At 40.1% G+C, this 16557-nt stretch overlaps 1 long non-coding RNA gene across 1 annotated transcript in view; it reads right to left on the bottom strand.

The window, feature by feature from the left end:
* Nucleotides 1-302: 302 nt before the first annotated feature.
* Nucleotides 303-16557, bottom strand: part of LOC120775396 — a 57894-nt gene continuing 41639 nt past the window's right edge. The window contains exon 3 of the long non-coding RNA XR_005705328.1: nucleotides 303-462. This is a non-coding gene — a long non-coding RNA (uncharacterized LOC120775396). The remainder of the gene's footprint in view (nucleotides 463-16557) is intronic.

The following is a 16557-nucleotide window of genomic DNA, read 5'->3' as shown; positions in this document are numbered from 1 at the left end:
GGCAACATTTTCTCATTGCACTACATTAATGCCAGGCATACACACTTAAGACATTTATCTACATTAACTATATACAAGTATATGATGTTTGTTTGTATTTGTACTACCATATTGAGTTTGGCCAAAGAAAAGCGAAGCTGCCGGCCGGTTTCTTCATCGCCTTAACCCATTTTCTCTGCATTTAATTCCGCTTTTAATTTGTCTTGTAGGAAAAAAAATCATGTTCGCTTTTCTCCTTGCATCAAATTCTTAGTGAATAAATTCTTTTAATGTACTAATATCTTAAATCCGTACTCACTCAGTCTCTTTCTCTCACTTTTTTATTTGCTTCTCTGTTTCTCACTCGCAGCCACTTTGTTGTTGCTTGTTGGATTATGGAAAAAATGTCTTTAATTAGAGTAATGGCAGTGGGTGTTGGTTGGTACAACAAAAGGATTACAACAATGTTGTATAATTCATTCCCTGAAATTACAGAAAAAAAGAATATCAAGAAAGTTGTATTAATTTTTGGAACTTAATTAAAAAATCTGCTGAGTAAAGCGAAAAGAAATATAATAATTTTCTTTTGTAATTAATCAACCAGCCATAAGGGCCAATTGTACAAATATTTTTGTTGTAAAAATGGAATAGACTCTATGCGTCAGCTTTTCAAAGGATAAACTCATCGTTGGGTATTGACGCATTTATTTATTTTTTTTGTTATTAAACATTATAGAACAAAAACTTATTCAGTCAGGAGTTTTCCTTGTATCGATAGAAATATTATGAACTCTGCTGTTTTAATTTTAGCTGATGAGAGGACAGGATATCTTCTTTTTCTGTATTGGGGTAGACAGTAGTTTCGCTTTTCGGCGCCGATTGGAGATTCTACGTGTAGCCAGGTCCTTCTCCATCTGGTCTTTCCAACGGAGTGAAGATCTTTCTCTTTCCATTCTTCCCTCGGCGTGTTTTCATTCATTCTTGGCTTAGCCAGCGTAGCCGCTGTATCTTAATTCGCTAAACTATGTCAATGTCGGCTTATATCCGCTCAGCTCATCGGTCCATTGACTGCGCTATTCGCCGTTGCCGATGCGCAAATGACCATAATTCTTCCACAGAACCTTTCCCTCGATAACTCGTAATCAGATGTTGTCATCTTCCATGCCTCCGCACCATATAGTAGGACGGGAATAATGAGTGACTTATAGAGTTTGGTTTTTGTTCATCGAGAGAGGAATTGCCTACTCAGTCCGAGATAGCACCTGTTGGCAATAGTTATTCGCGTTGGATCTCCAGGAGTAGATTGAAGAAGTCGGTAGGGAGTCACCTTGTCTGAAACCTCGTTTGGTATCGAACGGCTCGGAGAGGTCCTTCCCGATCCTGACGGAGTTTTTGGTATTGCTCAACGACTATTAAAAGAGCGGTATTAGTTTTATGACATAGCGTCATAAAGACAGCTTCCAATCATAGGGCCTGCTTTCGTCCGACCATATTCTACAAATAAGCTGATGTATGCTCATTATCAGTTCTTTGCCGCCGTATATGAATAGTTCGGCCGGCAATCCATCGGTCCCCGCCGCATTGTTGTTGTTCTACCCGTCTGAATGATGGAGTCATTTGTAAAAGTTCATGCAAGTGAGAAAAGATCTCTGAGCGTCATTCACTTGGCTCAAGCAGCTCACGACTTCCAGTCTTAGACCAAGTTTCCCTTTGGTAGTCTAAACGAATTGAGTTTTTAGTCCTTCATTATCGCAATCAAAATGGACTCCTTTTGTGCCAATACAAGCATCTCAATTCTTAATCTAATTGTCCATACAATTGTTATAAGCCTCGGCTGGGATGGCCTTCGAGCTGTTAGCGACTCCTGGTTTTTAGGTTTCAACTCATTTTTGAACCACCATTCGCTCGAATGTTCGACGATTCACTTATAGACTTGTCACCAGTAGTGATGCGTTTTTTGGTACGAATCCAACATTGACAAGACTCGTACTCAAAATATTAGCCCTAATGTGTTGAGTCGACCCAAAAGAGAATCCCTGCTATCTCTTTGATCATGACTTGAAGTATATCAAGTATCCTTGGTACGACATTAAGAAACTGTTGATCAACCGATATGTATTTACACAAACACACGGGGGTAATCATGCGGTTATTTACGTAAGTTTTTTTTTGTAGACTAAACCAAAGAAGTCAGGGTGTTATTCAATGTGGTTTGAAACAGTTGTACCACCATAAAGTCTAATATATTTCGAGATGATCACTTTCAGGTTATTAATCAGCACTTCATACATAGTTATAACTGCTTGGTGCATAATAGTTGACGTTTGCGTTCTATCAATTTCGGGTCAACATGTTTGACTGGTTCTCTCAGTGATCCTTCGGCATTCGGCTGGTTTGAGATCTTTTGCTGCATTTTCTACGGGAAGCCGTATAAGGGAAAATTTATTCTATCAACTTGAGTTGGTGCTTCGTGTTCTGCATTCGGTAGATCGCTAATGTAATCCTTGAGCCCTAGAGCTTCATCTCAGGCTATTGCGTCATCTATGCCACAGGTTCATCTAAGTAAAATAAATGTTTTTGGTGGCATTTCTGATCAAAGATGCCACTTTTTCAAGCTCACTGCACTTTAAGCAAAGTTTCTCTTCACAAATTCCATATCAAATCAATAAACCATTCGTTTTCTCATCAAAAATGCAGAACGCGAGTGAATTTGTAGGTGGTACGCGCCAACGGTATTTACACTTTGCCATGACAGCGGTAAGTTCTTGTGACATTTCCTTATTGCTTTTACGTTTCATGCTGAGTCGGCAGCCAAGGTGGCCCAGTATATACTAACAACGCGCCACAAGAGTGGAAGTAGAAAATTTAAAACACTATTTACCTGCACTTCCACATTAGCTGCACCTGTGCCCACATTGATGCCATCGTCGCCGCCGGTGTCGTTGGTGATGATGATGATGTTGCCGGCAGCGATGATGCCACACTATTTGCTGAGTGTTGTACACACTGAAACACAACCGAATGTAATGATACCACCATACCGCGCTTGTGCCACTAATGTCTGTTGTTGCCACACTCACACACATATATAAAAGTGTGAGCTTTTTGTTTTTTGCTTTATGAAGCTGCTGCGTTTCTGTACTTGTCACCGCGCGGCGGCAGGTATGACAAACGACGGCAAGCCAAGTTGCAACCGATGTCGCTGATGGAGTGTCAATGTAATGAAAAATAAACTTATAAATTATGAGAGTGACCCAAATATTTCATTAGAAAATAGAAATGTGGGGAGCAAAGACGCATATGCGCACACCTTTATAAACACACATATACAACGAATATATGTATGTATATATGAGTGATTATGTATGTGTATATGTGTGTGCTTGCATTGCATTTACAATGAATTATTTTAATTTCAATGTCAAATATTTGAAAAAAGCCAAAGCCGAAGCTTAGTGCATTTGTTTGACGGAAGAATTGTGGAATGCAAATAATGCCGTTGGAATGGCTGCAGTGTGTAAGATTTTTTTTATAACCCGGAACTTACACAAACATACTAACTGACTGACGCATGCGGGTGAGGCTCTCTCTGTATTATAATCACTATTTGCACTTTTCGTGTTTTTATGGTAACATTACGAAGAAATATCGCAGCTTCAGTTTCACTCCACGAGAAAGTGATATAAGTATCTATGTATATATAAATCAATGTATGTGTGAAATTAAGTATGTATTTATGTGTTTCGAAAATTAGGCTTATAATCACTCCATATAGATACTTATAATCAATTATGAAGCCTTTGAAATGCTAAATTGGTTTTGAATAAAGCACACTTTGACACCTTTCTCTTTCATGTATCTCTCGGAGTGACGTATGGAACGACTTTACAGCTTGTGCAAGAACTGAAGCCACACGACCTTCGCTTCGCTCTACGGGCTCTTGAAAAGTTCCATGAAGATCCGACGATTTCGAGCTAAATTTTGTTCAGCGATGAGGCTCATTTCTGACTCAATGGCTATGTAACAATTGACACATTTGGAACAAAGAGCAATCTGAAGAGATTCAAGAACTGTCATTTCATCCAGAAAAGAGACGATTTGGTTTGGTTTGTGGGTCGATAAAATCATCTTTTCATATTTCTTCAAAAACTATGTTGGTGGGAACGTAACCGTCAATGGCGACAGTTATCGCGCCATGATAACCGACTGAAATTGAAGCTCATGATTTATCTCCACGACATTTGATTTCAACAAGACGGCGCCAATTCCCACACATCTCATTAATCGATGGATTTATTGAGAGAATACTTCGATGAGCAGGTTATTTCACGTTTAGGGCGATTGGCCACCAAGATCGCGTGATATTACACCGTTAGACTTTTTTCTTTGGGAATATGTAAAGTCTAAAATCTATGCGGACAATCCCACTTCGTTTCAAGCCTTGGAGCAAAATTTCACGCGTGACATTCGTCAGTTACCATTCGAAATGCTCGATCGAAAATTGGACCCAACGGATGGATCATCTGAGACGTAGACGCGAGCAAGATTTGAAAGAGATAATCTTGAAAAAATAAATGCCAAAGGATGTTCTTGCGAATGGTAAAAAACATTTCCCAATAAGTTTGAAGTTTAGGTGTTTTTTCTATTAAAAAGTAGGGCAATACTTCCCATCTTGAAGATACTTTTCGAAAATAATAAAATCACTTTTACCTCTCCTCCTTAGGACACTATATATACGGTTTGATTCCTCAACTTAGAACTCCACAGCTGTGTGTAACCAGGTGTTAAATCGGGGATTTTATTATATACCACCGTTAGAAAAACTGATTGGACTTTATCAGTGTGGCTATGGGCCTAAATAATCAATAACTGACCAGATATTCACCATGTTCCAAATCTTGGAAAATGCCCGTGAAAAGAGAATCGACACACAAGCTGATTTTAACAGAACGAAAAGAAGCTGTAGCAAAACTAATACGGCTGTATAAACTGTCGTTGAGCAATACCAAAAGCTCTGTCGGGAAGGACCTCTCCGACCTCAGTTCGATATCAAGCGTGGGTTCAAAATAGGCGTTGATAGGGTGTCTTGCGACTTCTTTAATCTATTACTGGAGAAAATAATTCGAGCTGCTGAATAGGGAGGGAACGATCTTTCAAAAGAGTGCACAGCTGCTGGAGGACGCCGATGGAATTGATATCATTCACCTCAATAAAGCATCGTTAGTTCTGCTTTCTACAGACTGGATTATCGAAGTGAAGCAAATATGGTAGTGAACGAGGGCAAAACCAAATATCTCCTGTCATGAAACAAACAGTCGTCGCACAAAGCGACACGGCTTCCACGTCACTGTTGATAGTCATAACTTCGAGGTCGTAGATTATTTCGTCTATCTTGGAACAAAAACAATGTCAGCCTTGAAATTCAACACAGAATAATAATGCCAAGAGGTGCTGTTTCCGACTGAGTAGGTAATTGAGAAGTAAAGTTCTCTCTCGACGAGCAAAAACCAACCTCTATAAGTCACTCATTATTCCCGTCCTGCTATATGGTGCGGAGGCATGGACGATGGTAACATCTGATGAGTCGACGTTGCGAATTTTCGAAATAAAGGGTCTGTGGAAGATTTATGGTCCTTTGTGAATTGGCAACGGCGAGTATCGCATTCGATGGAACGATGAGCTGTACGAGATATAGGAAAGACTAGGTTGAGAAGGACCTGGCTACACTTGGAATCTCTAATGACTGGCGCGCTACTGTAAATTCGGCTATAACCCCGAAAACGGTGTCTACTCCAACAAAGAAGAAGAAGAAGGACAGATCGGATTAAATTTCAATATTTCAAGCAATGACTTTTCATTTTCATTTGAATTCCTGAAATCCGCGACAGTCTAGTGAATACAGATACCAACACTATCCAGTTATCACTCCGAAGGCGATGCCAAACTTTCTTTCTAACAAAAAATAAAACTTCTACTCACAACCCAACAGGCACTGTGGGAACTCGCTGTCTAAATGTTGCATTACTATAATATACTACATCACAAAGAAATCTAGAAAGGCGCTTTAGTGTTTTGTTTATCATTTGCTCGGTTGCTTGCCGGACTTGCAGGCGACATTTAATACCCAATTCAAACAATTTGATGTTCAGAATCAACAAATGTACATAAGCAACAAAATATGGATATGGAGTGCGTATATCATAATGCCAATTGGTCTGTTTATTTGGCTTGAGCAAACGAGTTTCGCGCGTCTATTTGGCGAATATGTCGTGTTAGCGTCGCTTAAATGAGCTCGTAAATTATGGCATACGCGTAGAGGCCAAGGAAACCGAATGCGACATTGTGATGCGACCACCTCCCGAAATCCCACAAATTCTACGAAGCAGCGGCGCAGCGGTGCGACGTCCAGGCAACGCATATTGGACGACGACGCACCGAGATTCACGTCATGGCGCGGTGAAAGTAACGAGATACACATACCCGTATCAGCTTGCTGGCTGGCGAGCTGCCGCATTGCTGAGTCCGTTACCGCGCGACTAAGCAAATACTTTATCGCAATACCAACAACCACCGGTGGTGGTGGTAGTGGTGGTGGTGATGATGATGACGAGCGTGTCTGCGCTTAAGCGCATGCGCTTGCAGCCGTCTTACACTATTCAGCAGCTTTGATGGTGAAGCTAACCAGTAACGCGTCTGTGCGCATGCGCAGTTACACTTGTATGTATGTATATGGAAGTATTTGCGTTGTTTGGGAATGTAAAGTGCTCTGCGTCGCATCTTACAGCTGTTTTATGATGCGTGTTGCGTTCGTATGGAAATTGTGCGCGCGCATGCGCATGCTACCAGCGACTTGCTCTATTCATAAATATTGGAAAATGACATATTTTTAGAAATTGAAAGGACACGTTGAGAATTTTTAATTTGAATATCTAATGACCGCGTCGTGATGATGGTCTTTGGCAAACAGCGTTGACCGTTTGTCGTTCGCATGGTAAACAATCACCGTTATGTATGTGTATGTGTTTAGTTATAACGAAAAGAAGTGAAATTTTTTGCGCTGATTACTTCAGCTATAAGTGAGTATTGGTCGATGGCCGCTGGCTGCTGGCCCACTCTTTAGCTATTTTTATCATTCCTCTATATTATACTCATATGTAAATGGCAGTACATAAATCTTGAACTTTTATTATGTGCGCATGTGTAAGGAATTTACGATTGACGTGACATCAGCTGGCAGCCAAGCGTGTGCTTTTCACACACAATGCGTTCGCATTGTAAGCGCTCACGCTGAAGCCGTGTGTCGACCATAAATTTGCGAACTAAATTATTATTTTTACTTTTTTATTAAAAACTTTTATTATAAATAAAGCAATAATGTACTTTTTTCTTACATTTAGCGCATTATTTATTATCTCTAGCGCTACCACTGCACTTTGGTCCTTTCCCTTTCTTTAGACATAAGTCAGCTAGTATGTGTGCGTATTAATACATATATGAAGCAGAAGCGGAATTATCACAAAAGATATACGAGTATATACACATATATATACTATCTATATAATATTATTATACTCTCGCAACAATTTTGCTAAGGAGAGTATTATAGTTTTGTTCACATAACGGTTGTTTGTAAGTCCTAAAACTAAAAGAGTCAGATATAGGGTTATATATACCAAAGTGATCAGGGTGACGAGTAGAGTCGAAATCCGGATGTCTGTCTGTCCGTCCGTCCGTCTGTCCGTGCAAGCTGTAACTTGAGTAAAAATTGAGATATCATGATGAAACTTGGTACACGTATTCCTTGGCTCCATAAGAAGGTTAAGTTCGAAGATGGGCAAAATCGGCCCACTGCCACGCCTACAAAATGGCGGAAACCGAAAACCTATAAAGTGTCATAACTAAGCCATAAATAAAGATATTAAAGTGAAATTTGGCACAAAGGATTGCATTAGGGAGAGGCATATTTGGAGGCATTTTTTTTGGAAAAGTTAAGTTTTTTGTACATATCTCGGAAACTACTATAGCTATGTCAACTAAACTCTACACAGTCGTTTTCTTCAGGCATTTCCATATTCACAGTTCAAAAATGGAAGAAATCGGATAATAACCACGCCCACCTCCCATTCAAAGGTTATGTTGAAAATCACTAAAAGTGCGTTAACCGACTAACAAAAAACGTCAGAAACACTAAATTTTACGGAAGAAATTGCAGATTCTTAACACCCTGATGACATGTACGAAATATGGGTGAAATCGGTTTACAACCACGCCTTCTTCCAATATAACGCTATTTGGAATTCCATCTGATGCCTTTTCTGTATAATACATACGAGTATATACATTAGGAACCAATGATGATAGCGGAATAAAACTTTACACAAATACGGTATTTGAAAAATATGTAAATGACGTATAATGAAATCTCGATTATCACTTTATCATGCGAGAGTATAAAATGTTCGGTGACACCCGAACTTAGCCCTTCCTTACTTGTTTTTTCTAGCTGTCGTCTGGTCAGCCATGCAGTTTTCTTTTTTTGTCCCCATTGCTGGCCTCAAAGTAATCGCGTATTTACAACCGTCCAGCCGCCGGACCGGTTAATGTTAATTTTCACAAATTAATTTCACAATTCCTTGTCGCTGGCGTCGGCACAGTGGTTTGTTTACGGTTATTCTAAGTCAAGCGCGGCAATAGTTGTAGTTGCCAAGTTACAGCTTTATAGCTATATCTTTAAATAACTAGAGAGACTTCGGAGAAAAGGTTTAAACAAAGTCTTGACGAGATATTAAAATTACGGGAGGAACTAAATTTGTAGTACGTAGATTCAGAGTTGCATTTAGTACCCTCTTTTAGGTAGGCGTTAGGCGTTAGGCGACTCCCTATCATGCGACTTTTTCAATCTAGTCCTGGCAAAAATATTTCAGAGCTGAATCGAGAATTCGCAATCTTCTATAAGAATGTACAGCTGCTGACGTACGCCGATGACATTGATATCATTGGCCATAACAACCGTGCCCTTAGTTCTACTTTCTTCAGGTTGAACAAAGAAGCAAAGCAAATGGGTCTGGTAGTAAACGAGGGCAAGACGAAATATCTCCTATCATCCTCCTGTCCAAACAGTCGTCGCACTCCTGGCTAGCACGTCCTTGTGAACAGTCATAACCTCAAACTCGTATATGATTTCGTCTTTGTAGGCGTCAGCCTAGAAATCCAACGCAGAATAACTCTTGGCAACAGGTGTTACTACGGACTGAGTAGGCAATCGAGAAGCAAAGTCCTCTCTCGACAAACAAAAACCAAGCTCTATAAGTCACTCATTATTCCCGTCCTGCTATATGGTGCAGAGTCTTGGACGACGTCAACAACGGATGAGTCCACGTTGCGAGTTTTCGAGAGAAAAGTTCTGCGAAAGATTTATGGTCCTTTGCGCGTTAGCCACGGCGAATACCGCATTCGATGGAACGATGAGCTATACGAGATATACGACGACATCGACATAGTTCAGCGAATTAAAAGACAGCGGCTACGCTGGCTAGGTCATGTTGTCCGGCATAAGACTGTGAGTCCAGCGTCTTTTCGATGAGGAATTCCACCGCTGTTGCCACATTTTGGTGCTCTTGTTTCTCTCCTCTTTCTTTGCCGATACTATTTTAGGCGCTGATAGCTGATGCCATTTGACTTCATCTTCTTGTATGCCAATGGGCGGGCAATGAACAATTCTCGATAGAGCATAATAAATTTTGTTTGCTTTAGCGGAAGTCTACGGTTCTTTAAATTTCAATTTGGAATTCAATATTACTCCCAGATACTTCAGCTGCGGTTGTGAAGTAATCTCGCACTCCCTTATGATTAGCTATATTCGTTCTTCCACCTTCCTGGTGCCTATGAAAAAACTTCTGTTTTGTGGTCCGCCAGTTCGAGACTCAGAGAAGTACTGAACCGTTGGCGTATACCATTAAGTACTCATTCCATTTATTTCTAATTGTTTAGCCACTGCTACCAACATGAAATCGTCCACATATGCTATTAGTTTCACGTCTGTTGGTTGCTGTCTTCATCTGTTTCTGTCATACATGGGGTTCCATAATAGTGAGCCTAATACGGAGCCTTGGGATACTCCACTCGAGATAGAGCAGTTCTTGGTAGCTTCGTCCGTAAAAAAAAATCAGCCTTTCGTAAAATATCTTGTTATAATGGGGAACACCTGCTCTGTTGTGTATGTTACCTAATCCAGGCGCTTTGGTTTTTTGATTTTCTTTGCTATGGCCATTAGCCCTTCTTCCGTGTTACGTTGTAGACGACGTCTAGCTGAATGACTTACTTTTGCAAAGCTGACGTCGAGTAAAGGTCGCAAAAGACACACTTGCTGGAACTTTACATTAGCTTTTATACGTATGAAAATCAAAATTCATTCTCAACAGAAGTATCAAGAAAGTGTACTGCATTCTCCCAAAAAAATAATCAACAATTCTGCAATACGCTAAGACATTTCTAATTTCCACAATGAACTGTACTTTAATCACTGTTCAACGCACACAAGCCGGTAATGGTGGCTGCTTTGTATTAGCGCAAATTCCAATTAAGGAAACAAATGAGCATGTCTGGCACGGTAGAGAGGCTGCGACGACTCCTGTGAAGCACGCTGTATCCTATACGCAAACCACACAAACACACATAAGCATACGGATGCAGATATACACACACACTGATACAGACATATGGATACACACACGCCCAAATTTCGAGAGCAGTGCATCTTAATCACAGCATATATCAGTCTAGCGACTCCAGCGAGACTTACGACCGACCAACGGCAAAGTGATCATCAATGTTTGTGTTACTTAACTGGTGAATAAAAACAACAACAGCAATAACTGTGCTGCAGCACAACACAGGAAGGCATTTGTAAGCGGCAGCTAGCGCAGCATTGGTAACAAAAACAACAACAGCAGCAGATGAACGCAAGCAATCTCGGTAAAACATTGTTGCCGACGACGCGAAATTACTCCAATTTCGAACAGGCTCAGCCATTTTTAGCAAACAGGAACAAACTTTAAAAGCGCAGAGCACAAAGTGACTTGAATGGCGATGAAATCGATGCAACCTAGACCGAGACCCGGCCGTCTGCTGAACATGAGTGTGCGCGCTTGTAAGCCAATAAGGCTCGCCAGCCAGTGCACTAGAGTGGTCCAGTCGCGGCTTTGGTCCGGTATAGCGGCACATCAACACATACATACATGTGCATACACAAACACATAAGCGCTGAATCGATTCAGTTTTGTCTACCTCTATTTTTGTCCTCGGATTGGCCATCAGGCAAGCTGGACTGACCGACCGACCAACCGTCTGTTTGGCTGGCCAATAGACAGTTGTTGTTGCTTTTCCTGTTGTTGTGCTAGCGTTGCATTGTAAAAAAAGTCGTCAATTGTTGTTGCGTCGCTGCCTTGGTGCATAAATAAAAAATCGCAACAACAACAACAAATGCACAACTAAATGGTTATTGGCATTACCAGCAGCAAGAACAACAACACTATCACCGCCATCGTTGCTACCACCGTTAGCCGCTGCTCGCCTACGAGGATGGCGGTGCGGGCGCGAGGTCGGCGGCGCGTGTCGGATGAAAAGTCTTCTACTAAATGTGGAAAAGCGTTTTGCAAATATTTTATGGAAAAGTGGGACACGCAATAAAAATCACAGCAAATTGCATGAATGAAATCTGATCGATATTAATTTGTGTATGCGTACTATGTTTTTATTGTTATTTTACAATACTCGCACCAATCAATAAATAAATACAAATGCACATGTGTGTGTGAGCAATCATTGATTATTGTTTTATTGTTTTATTGTCGTATTTATGTACTTATTTGCTTTTATTGCTTAATATCGGCGTGCACTTCGTGTTATCGTCTTTGCTTTACATCGCGTTTATTGCAAATGAATTGAGTACCGTTACAAAAAAAAAATGTTGGTGGTGGAATAAATAATGGACTGTTTAAACATCAATTCTGCAGTATTTTGCATTAATCAATTGCGGAGTTGTTTTTGTGAATCTCTTAACGCATTGGTTTAAGGGGACAATCAGCATTTGAAGTTACGGGAAAAGAATCTCAAACAAAGACTTTGACTTCCTTGACTGTTGCTATCTGGCATTTGGAGCAGAGTTGTTGTAGGCGAATGGGTTAAGGGTATAAGTGTCCTTCAATGATACAGACAAAAACTTTGACCTTTTGGAGTCTTGATATCTCGATATTTGGTCAACGTTCGGTGTGTTTAACGTGGGTACTGACGACAGCCTTATCCAAGGCCGGGTTCAAATGAAACTTCACATTGAATCGAAAAAGTGTCAGTTATTCCCGCATTCGGGGCTTAAGCATAATCGCCACGATACTCCCCGGGGGCCAGTCCGCATGAGAAGGTTGGAGTGAACTCTAAGGGCTCCTGCTCCCCGTGGTACCAGAAATAAGTGTACCGTCGGACCTCATAGCCGAAATTATTACCAGTTGAGTTCCCCTACTACTCTGGACTGGTGACTAGGGGTTGGACCCCATACGCACATTACACGCACACACCATTAACAAAAGAAGCTAACCCTAATTCCCAGTTAAACACCTTAGTGGGGATCACAGCGCTAACATCTAAACGTCCGTTAGTACAGTTAATCCTCGACCAGCGGCCCACAAAAACACCCACCCATGCCTCGTACGCAGAAAACCCATACTCAGACAGAATCTGAAGACTGGGTTACCCTCAACAAAAGTAACGTTCCGGATGTTCTTGTAAGTCACTCGACTGTTAGGACTATTGTCCCAACGGTCTTGTCACCTACATCTGACTCTATGAGCTAGAAACCTCTTGCTCCCTAGATATCCCACTCTCCACATCATCAGCAATGACACACTGAAGTCCCTACTTAACAACAGCACGCTGTATGACAAGGTCAATAAAGAATGCACCTAACAAAATCTGTATAGCATCCGTTGAGACAGTGCGACATATAAGCAAATAAATAGGCAAGCAATATACAACACTGTGTGGAGAAGAGTTGCTTTGCGTCACATACCTGATGCTGAGACCGTTCACTCAGACAATCGGTGGACGAACCAGCGACAATCTGCCCTTAAGCAGAATTGTCACTGTTTTTTCATCGATATGCCCACGCCCACACCTATGCTCCGTGTATCTAGAATTTCTAAAAATTGTCCTTCCGCACACTCTAACCCTTCAACTAGAGAAGGAGGTCATTCTCATACGTACAAAACTTACAGAGTGGCTCGAGCTGGCCAAGCAGGGAGCCATCATGAGATTCCAAATAGATGGACCACAGATGGAACCCTGCGAGTGTGAAGCAAGATTCACAGCTGGTTATCTAGGATGTTGTACGGATCTCTAGACCATTTGATGATTTTTACACTTATCTCTTGTGTGCAAATTGAGCTGTTTTTTAACTTAGCTCTACTAACAAAGGGCCGCTTTGATAGGTAACTGTGACCTTGCCTTATCATGAGGTTCTGACGCGACAGACTTTTTGTTTCCTAAGCTTGACAGCGCATCATCAAGAGCCGATGGTCGTAAGAATAAGATGAACACCGATTGATGAATCTAGTATAGGAAACCACACCTGGACGCTTTGTCACTCGGACCTTTCAAGAAGCAAGGTGAGTCACGCCTATTCGAAATCCTCTACATCCTGTTTAGCGATTGGAGAAAGCCAAATAGTAGACTGAATACTATTTGTAAAATGTTTTAAATTTGGACGAATATGATTTTCTTTTGGCGGGAAGAAATTGAAGGTTGACGGAGCCGCTATATTGGTAGCCCTGTCAAACCCATTCTATGCGCCAGGTTATTGATCTGAAGTTTTGCTGATTAAACTCAACAATCATACAATTAGTATTTACTTATTTGCGAAATATTTACAACAACACCATAGTCAGCCGGTAGGTAGTCGGGTATGAACAAATCAAATATTGCCTTCCAACAATAGTAGCCTAAAACACTTTTATATATGCATAAATTTATATAAATAGCAAAGTTTATTTTCCAAATTTAAATAATAATTGCAAACTCATAAATACCTTGAAAATGTAAATTGAACAATTTTAGCTTGAAATGCCGCAGCGTATTTTGACTCCTAAAACTAATTATTGTTCAACAATTTAACTATGTAAGTTCGGCGGAAAATATTTGTTTAATATGCACACACACACATATGCAATACTTTTGTAGACATAGCGCCTCGACACTGCGACAGCCTTCGTATTACTTAAGATTACTTGTAACTCTCTTAACGGTAATTATTATAATCAATTTACGTTAAAGTGTTTATGTTTGGTCTCCACCAATATTATCCGGGCAAAATAAAATTATTTGCAATATTAGCAGTATACAGGGTGACTCGTATATCGCAATTTTTGTGATAGAGAACTGTTACATGAAAATGAAGTTCCCGATATCACAGTGAATTTGGTAGCAAGGGGTCACAAGTCGAGAAACTTTACTACTAGTCGCAAACATTAGCTTATACTGAGCTCAGAGGCTGCTAACTTAGCAAGGTAGGCAGTCTACGTAATGCCGGTAGAGCTCCCAGTCTTTCTTGAACGCTAAACAAGGACCAGAAACGTTTTCCTTTGAATTTTGGGCAACGAAAATGGAGATTTTGGTTATACAATTTTTCGATTTGTGATAGAGTACGGTCAAAATGAGTTAAACGAGGTTACTTTTAAGTTCAGCGAATAATATTCGTTTCGCGAGCTTAATCTAATTCAAAACAAGGCGAGTCTTTGGAACTGTGTATCTCATAACTCAAAACAAAAATGTATTTACAACTTTAACCACATTTTTAGTTAATTTGTTTTTCATACCAATAACAATAAAAACAAGTATTTCTTTTTAATGGGATTTTAGACTTCACAGCCTTTTTCTGCAGAATTTTAATTATTATTGCATTTCTGCGCTAATAAAAGCAAAAAAATGTGCAACAACAAATACTTGTATATTGCATAATATGAGTCCACAAAAATAAATGAAAAAGAGAAGCTAATTGTGGAAGTGAAAATATTTTTCCAAGTTTGATTCGTCAAAGTGAAAACAGCTTGTAGTTTCGGTAAAGATAGATCATCGTTGAGGAATCATATACCACTTGATCAAATGTGACCCGGACTCGTCTATTCAAACCGTATGCGCAAACCGTATCGATAAAAGTCTGTTGATATCAGAAGAACGTAGAATCTCAACATCTCTTATGGATGGACGCAACACATTTGGTTATAGGCTTAGGTTTAAAGAAATCGAATGGAGTTTACACAAACTGCGGACCCTGAATTTATCAAACACATCATTAATGGTGACGAGACGTGGATTTATAAATATGACGGCGAAATTGGCCAAAAATCCATAAATTGAGGTAAAGAACTGTAATTTGACACAAGGTATCGCAATAACAAGTGGCATCCGTGACTGAAAAAGGCCATGCCGGCCTCCAATTTTCAGTTGGCTTGGCATTTACCACCATACAGTTTGGTCCTTCCTTCCTTGACCGCTATATTTTCCTCCACGTTTACTCTCAATAGCCGAATTTGTCAAATCAAACCTGCTTTCGTCAGGGTCCATATCTACAGCAGCCTCCTCGCCGGTGTAAAATTCGAAACGTTGATCTCTAAAGGGCTGAGCATTATCATCTCCGATGTCAGACTGGTCACTGGCTATCGGTTCGTAGTCACCAAGAGCTAAATACCTAAAATGTCAGCTAATAACCAAAATTATAGGTTATCAGTCTTCTTAAAATAGATCAAATTAGACTACCCAAACCCTAGAAATTCAATATTAAAAATTAGTATAGGCACTGATTGCCTAACTCACGGTTCTAAGGTTAAAGTATGCCACAATTTGACCAAAAATTGTCCAAATCCAAACAAAACTATTCAAACCCTTATGTACTGAATATTTGGACCCTAGTACCTTACCGAAAATATCGGTCAATGTGTGAGATATATAATTGAAATTCAGGGATTCTTGACTATGATACGTTTGTGTGTCAAAAATGGGTTGAATTGGGTCAACACTTCCCTTAGCTCCCATATACCTGATAAAGTGGCTAAATTGCACACCAACATCCATTCCTCCATTCTATTGTTAAATCCCGGACTTTCACTTTCATTTCTTGAATACTAGTGAAAGAAGAAAATATAGAAAATTTTAGCTTAAGTTATGGCCGTGAATTCCAGTGTTCTATCAACGTGTTGCAATCACGAAGTTTCATCCTTACTATTTCGGCCAAATGGGTAAACTTAAAATAACGTAAACCGTATCACGATCCATGGAATTGTAAGAGTTTCCCGACATTTTAGATACTTTAAAATCTGGGCATTTTTCTAAAGTACAACCAATAATATTTTTTTTGTAAGTTCAATCTGAGCTGCTTACGGAAATCACTGCTCAGTGCGGCTGGTGAGCTCAGAAACTGACTAACTAATTCCTTAAAAACAACAGACACACCTCTGAAAGGTAAACGGTCGAGTAAACGATGGAAAAGTGAAAAACTTGATTAGATTGGAAAATGGTAGCATAAAGCACTAA

The sequence above is a fragment of the Bactrocera tryoni genome, chromosome 4 (assembly GCF_016617805.1).
Source record: "Bactrocera tryoni isolate S06 chromosome 4, CSIRO_BtryS06_freeze2, whole genome shotgun sequence".
NCBI lineage: Eukaryota > Metazoa > Arthropoda > Insecta > Diptera > Tephritidae > Bactrocera > Bactrocera tryoni.
This window is presented reverse-complemented; position numbering and strand designations above follow the sequence as displayed.